The sequence below is a fragment of the Eleutherodactylus coqui genome, chromosome 1, assembly GCF_035609145.1.
Source record: "Eleutherodactylus coqui strain aEleCoq1 chromosome 1, aEleCoq1.hap1, whole genome shotgun sequence".
Taxonomy (NCBI): Eukaryota; Metazoa; Chordata; class Amphibia; order Anura; family Eleutherodactylidae; genus Eleutherodactylus; species Eleutherodactylus coqui.
Window position 1 is genome coordinate 3,250,782 of NC_089837.1, and position 11,370 is coordinate 3,262,151.

Genomic DNA, 11,370 nt, shown 5'->3' on the forward strand with positions numbered 1-11,370 from the left:
TGGATGGTGCGGTGAAGCAGCCCAAACAGAAACCCAAGCCAGTATATGGAATACAAAGTGGAAGGAAAACAGTGGGTGAGCTAACCGTTCTATTGATTACTAATGTTTATGTACTTAAGTTTTTTTAAAGTTTTTCATGCGTTTCATTTCCTCATTATTGATTAGTGGGAGTGGTCATGCTTGTGTTATGTCCTATACTGTTACCTTTACATTACTTGTTTCTTCAGCAGGGTATATGATCAGATTCATTTTTATGAGACGTGCTGGAGCAATATACATAGTTTTTTTTCTACACCCCTAGTGGTGGTACGACGGACAATGACAGCTCAGCGATATGTTCAGGACATCCTGCATCCACATGTGTTCCTCTCATAGCAGCTTCCAGAAGAATAATGCTCGGTCGCACACACAAGGGGGTCACAACATTGTCACACTTACGTGGCTGCCCGGTTGCCAAATTCGTTGCTAATAGAACCACCTTACATTGCTTTCCTCATCTTAATCCATCACCCAGCCTGTGTCCTCTGCTCTGCCAACAAAATCCGATTAAGTGCCCCTTTAACTCTAACCTCTCATTCCCGCCTCCAAGACTTCTCCAGAGCAGCACCACCCCCTTGGAATGCACTACCCAAAACTATCCGGGCAATCCCTGACTCGCATAACTTCTGGTGTGCTGTTTAAAAAAGTACCTCTTCAGGAAGGAATACCACATCTCCTAAACCAAACCACTCTTTACTGCCCCTGGTACCATGTTCTCGGTCCTACTGCTTGCAATCCCTGCTAGCCGCAATCAAACACCCCCTGCCGTCATACTGAATCAGCCACTATATGGCTCAATTTGACCATTGTCTATGTGCATCGCATCCCACACTCTCCACCCCGCCATACCGGGCACATCTCCAGCCCCTTTACCTTCTGTATCACCACATTATTTGCAGTATGTAAGCTTGTCAGAGCAGGACCCTCACCCTTATTGTTTCCATCAACTAATTACTACATGTAGCAGTGGTTTTGTATCTTGTTCCCATCTTGTAAGTGGTGCAGAATATTTTGGGGCTATATTATTAAAGATTAATATTATTATGTATGGGACCATCTGGGATGCCAACTTGGACAAGGTATGAGTTTGACGATCTAGAGGCTCAGTTACAGCAAGTGTGGAGCAATATGCTGGAGGATACCATACATAAGCTGTATGCTTCCATTCCCACCTGTATCACATCTTGTATCCAAGCTAGAAGCAGCCCAACTGTAGTTGACATGATAATTAATTAGCGTAAAATTTAATATTGATTTGTATAAACTAGATGTATTACACAGCTGTAGTGATTTAACTCTGTAGAGGCTAATGGCCGCATAATTTCATTATGGTAATTGCTGGACAATGGCATGGTGAAAGATGTGTGCTATAACATTAGCCTAATGTAAAGCTCCTTTGCAGCCTATTAAGGGTTAAAGTCACATTGCTATACTGCAAGACTGAAAAACTGTATCCATGATGGGCGTTTTCCAAGCCCTCCCCCACCCTCAACTACTGAGACAAAGAAGTTACTTTTGCCTGACCATTTGTTGAGGAGACAAAGACTGGCTCATACACTGGACTCGAGAGGGGTGTGGGGAGGGGCGGGGGATTCTATATGGCCCAACTAATGAAAACCTATATATGTTACTGATGTAATGTGCTATACGCCCATAAAGGGCAGATATTATGTGTTTCAATAAAATGAGGGTCTGAGCAATGTACTGCCCAGATCCAGTTTAGACCTGAGACTTGTCTGACTGGTTGTTATAAGGCATGCACATGCCATACTATACAATTAGAAAGCTACAGCATACCCCGAAACCTGCTGGAGAAAATGGCATTCAGTTCACAACAGGGTACCAGAGCCTCCATGCCCACCTGTATCACACCTTGTATCCAAACTTGAGGCGGCCCACCAGGGTACTAAAGCCTTTATGTCCGCTCATATGACATCTTGTATTCAAGCTAGAGGGATCCAACAGGGTACTAGAGCCTCCATGCCCACCTGTATTACATCTTGTATCCAAGCTAGGGGCGGTACAAAGGATGACTTTCACTGTGCAACAAAAAAAAAGTTTTTGTTTAAGTGAAATTTTTGTTTTTATCGAGTTAATCTGGTGTTAACTAAGATTTATTGAGCATTCACTCCTGCGTCGAAACAGTTTTCTCGCTGCGAGGTTCGATTTACATATTTTATTGGTATATGAAACCAGTGCAGAAGCTTTTGTATACATACATACATACATACATACATAACTGTCTCTTTTTTTTTTTTTCTTTTAAGGGCCCCTGCACACTTGCGTTTTTTGTTTTTTTTAACGCTGCGATATCGCTGTCAGTTCAGGAGGGTGCAGGGAAATGTATTTTTTCTCATCCATTCTCACCAGCTCCAATTTATTTGGAGCTGGGGAGAATGGCTGAGAAAAAATAATTGGATTGGAAAGGGTTAAAGATCCACTGTGCTGCTGCCACATTGTGAGGAGCTTGTCTGGAGAAATTGGATTTCCTTATGATCCAAAGGACTCTTTATCGACAGTTCTGGCAAATGTTTACAAGCCGTTCTTCATCAGGGCAATAAATATCCTTCTATCCCAACTGCTCACTCGGCGCATCTCAACGAAGACTACAGAAATGCCCAGTCCATCCTTCAGGTGTTACAGTACGAGGACCATCAATGGGATGTTATAGGGGACTTCAGAATGATCCCATTCTTGGTGGGATTGCAAGGCAGATATACAATGTATCCCATAAACACAAGAAACATGGATAGCAGGGCTACTGCCAGGCACTATAACCGTTGAGTGGCCAACGAGGAATGATCTTGTGGTTGTGAGAACAACATAAAGTGTGAAGATATTAGTGCCTCCTCTTCACGTAATACTGGGGCTCATTAAACAATTCGTCAGCATTAGACCCGAATCCTGAAGCTTTCTAATACCTAAAGACTGTCATTTTTTTTTTTTTTTTGCAACTTTCTGAAGCAAAAATCAGAGGTAGAATTCCCACGGGTGAGGAAATGAATGCAGGATAGTGAAATCATGGAGAGGCTGCTACCAACTGAAAGGCAAGCATGGCAGGGCTTCATTAATGTTGTAGATGGCTTTTGGGCAATCACAAGGTGAAGCATTAGACGAATGGGGCTCAGAATCTTCTTAACAACCACCACAGGATGGGATGCAGAATGTCCCTCAGGTTGCATGTTCTCCATTCACATCTAGAAGTGTTCAAGTCATACATGGGCGCATATTCAGAGGAACAGGGGAAAGATTCCACAAAGACAAAGAGTTTGAAAGGAGGGACCAAGGCCAGTATAATGAGCGAATGCCTGGTGACTATATCTGGGGAAGAATCAGAGAAAGTGACGAACCCACAAGAGGAAGAGGAGGAAAACTGGGCACTGTTAGAGGTTGTGTGCTTAATGACATTTAAGTGCCCTCAAGGGATCTTTCATGCACTGATGCATATTTTACAGATTCAGGAAAGTTTCAGCAATTTTATTGTCAGTAACTATTTTTATAGAGCACTGCGATCCACTATGAACAGAGAAAATAAAGGAATCTTCTCAAATTTTGAAAAGTCAATCTCCACAGATATAATTTTGGATGTTTTCATGGTTTGGTGACTTAATGAATCAAACAAAAAAACTAAGTGATGTGATAGACAGGCCGTTATTTCTTATATTTAGGGACTATATAGAGACCGGAGTTGTAGCACTGGATTGGCGTATTGCCAACGTGGTTCCAATATACAAAAGGGGTCAAGAAGAGAGAGTGGTAACCGCAGGCCGGTAAGTCTGACTTCAGTAACTGAAAAAAATATTCAAGGGGTTTCTGAGAGACATCATCCTAGAATACCTTAAGGAGAATGATGGTATAACTCCTCATCAGCACGGGTTCATGAGGGGGCGATCATGTCAGACCAATCTGATCAGCTTCTATGATGAAGTAAGTTCTAGGCTGGACCTGGGAGAGTCTATTGATCTTGTATAACTGGACTTCTCTAAAGCGTTTGACACCGTGCCACATAACAGGCTAATATATAAAATGAGAAGCTCGGATTGGGTGAAAACGTGTGTATCTGGGTAAAGAACTGGCTCAGAGATAGAAAGCAGAGGGGGGTAATAAATGGTTTGTACAATGATTGGGTCCCCGTCGCTAGTGGGGGCCACAGGGTTCAGTATTAGCCCCATTTCTGTTCAATATCTTTATCAACGACCAGATAGAGGGGCTACACAGCAAAATATCAATATTTGCAGATGATACAAAATTATCATAAGACAATTAATACAACGGAAGACAATGTATGGCTAAAAACGGACCGAGATAAGCCGGGGGCTTGGGGGGGGAAATGGCAAATGAAGTTCAACATCGATAAATGTAAGTTTAGGCACATGGGCAGGAGAAACGGATACTTCCAATAGAATAATCTTTATTTGTATAGCGCCAACTTATTCTGCAGCGCTTTCAAGCATGGGAGAACACCGACAATACAACAATCACATGAGATATGCAATCAGTTTGAAACAAACGGGGTGGGAGTGATACAGGAGGTACAAGGGAAGGGGGGGGGGGATTGGCATTGGGGAACACAGGCAGTACAGGAATTACATGTGGAAATCCATTATTAAGAAGCAAATGGAGTGGAGGTCATACGCAATAAGCAGGGTGGAAGGTGTGGGGAGCCAGAGGGAGGGGCAGGGGGACTGGGTCAGGAGATTTGGTATGCCTCCCTGAAGAGGTGCATTTTTAAAGGCATGTCTGAAGTTTCGTGCATCATGCATTGTCAGGATGCCTTGGTGGTACACCATTTCAGAGTGTTGGTGAGGGTGATGAGTTTAAATCTCGTTCTGCAGTGGATGGGCAGCCAATGCAATGACTGGCATAGTGCAGAGGCGTCTGAGAAACTGCTGGTTAGAAAAATGAGCCTAGCTGCTGCGTTTAGTATGGATTGATGTGGGAAATAGCGAGTTGCAGTAGTCAAGTCAGGAGTGGATGAGGGCGACGAGTGCCTTTAGCGTGTCCGTGGTGAGGAACAGCCGTATTTTAGTAATATTCCTGAGGTGCAGGTGGCATGTTTGGGCCCGAGATTGGATGTGGGGGGTGAGGGGGGGGGGGGTAAAGGAGAGGTCAGAGTCTAGTGTGACCCCCAAGGCAGCCGGCGTGCTGTCTAGGAGTTATCATGGTGCCATGCCAGACACTGGAATGGAGATATTGAGGGGTGGTTGGTTGGAAGGCAGAAAGAGAAGATCAGTTTGAGAAAAAGGGAGGACATAGAATTAGAGACAGCAGACAAACAGTTGGTGATATTTTGGAGGAATGGTTCAGAGATGTCATGAGAAGAGGTGTATAGTTGGGTGTCGTCAGCAGAGAGATGGCATGGAAGGCCAGATTTGCAGATGGTTTGTCCAATTGGGGCTCTATAGATAGAGAAGGGGACCAAGCACCGAGCCCTGGGGACCCCCGACAGCGAGATAAATTAGAGAGGAGATAGAGCCAGCTAAGATGCTGAAAGAGCGGTCAAAGAGGGAGGAGGAGAACCAGGAGAGAGCAGTGTCCCTTTAGACCAATAGAGTGGAGCACAGTGAGAAGGAGGTCATGGTCAACAGTGTCAGATGCAGCAGAGAGGTCAAGGAGGATTAATGGGGAGTAGTCCACTCTAGACTTAACAGTCTTCAGGTCACTTCATGCTTTTGTGAGGGCGGCTTCGGTCAAATGTAGAGGGTGAAAACCAGACTGGAGGGGGTCGAGGAGAGAGTTGTCAGAGAGAAAGCATGTGGGGTGGGAGTAGACCAGGCGTTCTAGTTATTTAGAGAAGGGGAGGTTTGAGATGGGTCAGTAGTTTGGCAGTGTCTGTCGGGTCAAGGCTTGGAGTTTTACAGCAGAGGGGATATGATGGAGTGTTTGAGAGGTTAGGGAGAGGTTGCAGGTGGTGGTGAGGTGGGTAACTAGAGCTGGAGAGAGGGTCGCTAGTGCAGGTGATGCGGAGAGTGGTCAGGAGACTTCTTCCTCTGTCATTGGTTCAAACATTGAAAGTGAATGGGTGATGGATGCAGTGCTGAGGAGACTAGATCTGGGCTAGCCACCCAGTTTGCGGAGATTTCTTTTCAGATGTCAATTTTTCTTTTATTTTCTATTTTAAATAGGCGGCTAGTTCTCCAGCACAGAGATCGGGGCTGAGTCATTGTGGGATAGTGAAGGAATGAGGGAGGTGAAGTAGACTTGTTTGGCATGGTGAAGTGCTAGGTTATATGTTTTAAGCATTAATTTGAAGTAAAGGAAGTCTGCGGGCGGCGCAGCTGCTCGGCGCACCTAGAGCACCACCAGATGAAGTGTGTTTGGGACGTGAGCCAAGGTTGCCGTGGTCTGTGATTGATGGCTCGGATCACAGGTGGTGCCGCTTCATCCAGGGCACAGCTGAGGGTGGTGTGGTAGTTTTCGGCAGTAGAGGAGATAAATGGGGACAGGAAGGACTGGATGGTCTTGGTGAAACGATGGATGTGGACAGTCTGGAAGTTCCTAGAGGTGCGATAGATAGGAGGGTCAGGGGAGATGCTAGGGTGCCTGATGGAGAAAGAGGAGGTTGTGATCCGAGAGTGGAAGGGGGAAGTTAGTAACGTAGGAGGCAGAGCAGAGGTGGAGGAAGATTAAATAGAGAGTGTTGCCGTCTCTGTGAGTAGGGGAGTCTGAGAGTTGTGATCGGATGGGAGGAGGTGAGTGTTAAAAGCCGGGAAGCAGATGAGGAGCTAGAGTCATTAGTAGGGATATTGAAATTGCCAAGAATGAGGGTTGGGATTTCACAGGATAGGAAGTGGGGAAGCCAGGTGGCAAAGTGGTCTAGGAACAGGTGGGTGGGACATGGGGGCCAGTAGATAACTGTGACATGCAGCAGGGACAGTGTGCAGCAGAGTCATAAGGTGTGGACTTCGAATGACTGGAAGGTGAGCAAAGGAATGACCTGGAAGGTAAAGTTTGGCTAGAGGACGCTCTAGACCATGATAGGACAATGCTGCAGTAGAGGTAGAATCAGACTTCTGTATCCAGATTTCGGTGAGGGCGAGCAGGTTGAAGTGTTTGGTGAAGAGGTCATGGATTGTTGGGAGTTTGCTGCACGTGGAAGTGGGAGTTCCATAGGGCACATTTGAATGGGGCAGGAGGGGCGCATTGGGCTAGTTTTATATGATTGGGGGGGGGGAATTTTGGTAGAGAGCAGTATGAGGGGAGCCAGGGTTGGGGGATATGTTCCCCACAGCTAGAAGTAGCAGAGTGGCGAGGGTGAGCAGGTAGTTGGGGGATTTGTGAGGGTGGCTAAGGTGCTTCTTGGTGGTAAGGTGGGGGGATGGAGGCATCTGAGGGAGGTGAAAAGTGCATGGGAGCTGTGCATGGGTGAGCAAAGGGGGGAGGAGCTGATATGGATGGTGTGTGATGAGGCTGGGCATAAGAAGAAAATGTTAAGGCTTGAAAGAAGAATAGCAGTGGAGGTTAGTGCAAGGAGGAGGGTATTTTTGTCCAGGCTGTGAGTAAATGTGGGATTTACCTGTCTTCTGCTCTGTCTTCTGCGCTGTTAAACTGCATCATTCGACTGCATAAGACAATTGTTCCTGGACACTTAATGCTGGACACCCATGCGTGCCAGCCACAAATGTGCAGCAATGAGGCTACCACTAGATTTATAGATCAAACTACAAGACTACAGCTGGGAGTGGCTTGTTGGATTACATTAGTTAACCAGCTGGACCCATCCTTCCAGGGCTAGTAGATAGGATGGGGTGGGGTTGGGGGGGGGGGGTGGAGAGGTCAACATGAGACAAAGGTGGGGGAAATGCTGTTGGGGGAGGTGAGAGCGACAAATGCATGTGGTAACAAATGGAGTCAATTTAGACTGAATGGTGCAAAGGAACATACCATTCACCCACACAGAAAATAAACTTTAAATGAACATGTCACAGCAGTCCACCAGAGAGGAGTCAATTCAGATTGAATGGGGCAATGGAAATGGGGTACTGGTAGCGAAAAGTGATATGGAAAAAGACCTGGGGGTAGTAGTTGACCGTAGACTTAACTAGAGCAACCAACGCCAGTCAGCTGCTGCACAAGCAAAACAAATTCTTGGGGTGCATTAAAAAAAAAAAAGGTATAGAGGTGAGGGCCGAGAACATTATCCCCCCACTATATAAGGCAGTTGTCAGGCCCCACATGGAATACTGCGCACAGTTCTGGTCACCGGTGCTCAGGAAAGATGTTACAGTGCTGGAGGGGGTACAAAGAAGGGCAACTAAACTAATACATGGAATGAAGGGACTGGAATACCCAGAGAGGCACCAAAACTGGGATTATTCACCCCGGAAAACAGACGGCTAAGGGGCGACCAAATAACTATGTATAAATACATGAGGGGACGATACAAGGATCTCTGCCAGGATCTGTTTATACCCAGGACTGCGACTGTAACAAGAGGACATCCGCTACGTCTAGAAGAAAGCAGGTTTCATCACCAACACAGGAGGGGGTTCTTTACTGTAAGAGCAGTGATCCATAGAGGAGTTTAAGAGGGACTAGATGTCTTTTTAGAGGGGAAGGATATCACAGGATATAGACATTAGATGACCAGCGGGGTTGTTGATCCAGGGCTTGAAACCAGGTAGCAACTTTCAAACATTGATCCAGGGATTATTCTGATTGCCATTATGGAGTCGTGAATTTTTTTTTTCCCCTAAACCAAACCCCTCTGTACTCCGCCTAATAATGTGCTCCCTGTCCTAGTGACCGCAACCCCTGCTAGCCACCATCAACTGCCCCCTGCAGTCACACCGATTCAGCTACCACACGGCGTAATGTCTGACCACTGCTTATATGTATAGCATTTCTCACTCTCCACCTCCCCACACCGGGCACATCTCCAGCCCCTTTACCTTCTGTATCACCCCATTACTTGTAGTATGTAAGCTGGTTGGAGCCCCGCACCCCTATTGTTTCCATCAACCGATTACTATGTAACCGCGGTTTTTGTATTTTTGTACTTTTGTCTTTCTGTATCCCCCTGTCTATGTAAGCGCTGTGGAATATGTTTGGCACTCTATAAGTAAAGATGATTATTATTGTTTTTCCCCCAAAATGAGCTAAATTGGCTTCTTCTTCATAGTTTTTTTTTTTTTTGCCTTCCTCTGAATCAACAAGGGGAGTGGAAACCGGTTGAACTAGATGGAGATCATCTTCTTTTGGCCTAACATACTATGTCTGCTCATATGACATCTTGCATTCAAGCTATAGACAGCCCAACAAGGTATTAGAGACTCCATGTCTGCTCGTATCTCATCTTGCATTCTAACTAGAGATGGCTCAATAGAGTACTAGAGCCTCCATGCCTACCTGTATTCCATATTGTATCCAAGCTAGAGGTGAGCCAGCAGGGTACTAAAGCCTCCATGCCCACCCATATCACATCTTGTATCCAGGCTTGAGGTGGCTCAGCAGGGTACTAGAACCTCTATTCCTGCCCGTATCACATCCTGTATCTAAAATGGAGGCAGCCCAACTTGGTACTAAAGCCTCCATGTTCACTCGTATCACATCTTGTATCAAAGCTAGAGGTGGCCAAGCAAGATACTAGACCCTCCATGCTGCCAATTTCACATCTTTTAACCAAACTAGAGGCAGCCCAGCACCTTACTAGCATCTCTGTCCACCTGTATCACATCTTGTATCCAAGGTAGAGGTGGCCCAACAGGGTACTAGAGCCTCCATGCCTGCCCGCATCACATCTTGTATCCAAGGTAGAGGTGGCCCAACAGGGTTCTAGAGCCTCCATGCCCACCAGTATCACAACTTGTATCCAAGCTAGAGGTGGCCAAGCAGGGTACTAGAGCCTCCATTCCTGACCATATCATGGGTTTTGGTGAGAAGTTTTTGGCATGGGTTAAACTGCTCTGTTCAATGCCAGGAGCCAGAGTGAGGGTAAATGGTCATATTTTGGGATGAATGGTGTTAGAGGAGGTACCACAGCAGGGGTTATCCACTGTCCCCTTTTCTCTTTGCCTTGGCAATCGAGCCCTTGGCTGGTTTGATAAGGCGATCGTCCAATATAGTTGGATAGCAGTATGGAGATATTGAGGAACATATCTAACTCTATGCAGATGATCTGTTGTATACGAGGGATGTGAGTAGATGGAGTCCTATTATGTCCACGATTTATAGATTTGGTAAGATGTTAGGGCTTACTATTGGGATTCTTCCTTTACATCCCTTGCTGGTGGACTATTCATCGGAATATACACAATTACAAATAGTGAAGGAAATCAGATATTTGGGAGTTGGGTTAACCTCTAAGCCTCAAGACTAGATTTCTGCCAATCTGCCTCCATTGGTGCAAAAGTCTGAGCATAAGGTCAAGTTCTGGAATCATCTCCCATTATTCATAACTGGCTGGAGAAATCTTATTAAAATGGTTTTGATGCCACAACCCCTTTATATACTTCAGGGCTCTCTGGTTTGGGTTCCATCACAATATTTTTTTAGACTCCATATGGATATTTAGGAGTTTATTATGAAATAAAAAATCTGATAATTAAATTGGAGACCTTCAAGGGGACCAACGGTCGGGAGGGTCGGCAATTCTAAATGTTTGGATATATTTTTTGGCGTATCAATTGCAATTCTCTGGAGGAACCCTAAACTGCTGGAGTGGGGTTTTTTTTTTAGGTTGGAGGGATTTTCACTGTGGCAGAAGAGGGGGGGGGGGGGGGACTTTTTGGAACAGGTTTACTCTGGGGACTTTTTTTCCAGTTTTGAACCATTTAAAAGCTTTACGATGTTCCCCATAGTAACTTCTTCCAGTTCCTTTAGTTATGACATGCGTCTGCTGCTCAGGCCAGTCAGTATCTATGCTTATGGTCCAACACCCTTTGGGGATTTCTCTTCGGTGCCCTGGTGCTACGAAGGAGGGGGGGGGGGGGGTAACGTTTATATAGACAGATGATTTCTTACTCTTTACAGAAATTCCCAATAAAGGTAAGAGAGGACTAAGGAGATTTCAGCACATTAGTGAAGATAAAAGGGCCGCAGTGTTGTCTGTGATTCCAATGACCTCTCCATCTGAAAGTCAATGAGTTTCACAACTGTATTTAGTGCATAGAGTTTATGGGACTCAAGAGTTGTGTAACATGGGAATTGTATTACTCAGACTGTCTGATATGTTGCATGGATGTGCAGATCTGATGTGTGTGGTCCGGCATTGGGTATAATTACGTGAATTTTAAAATTACGAGAGATAGATAGATTTTTTTTTAATTACCTTGTTGATAATGGTCTTGGTCCTAGAACTTGTATATTCTGTATTGTTAAGGGGCTCGATGG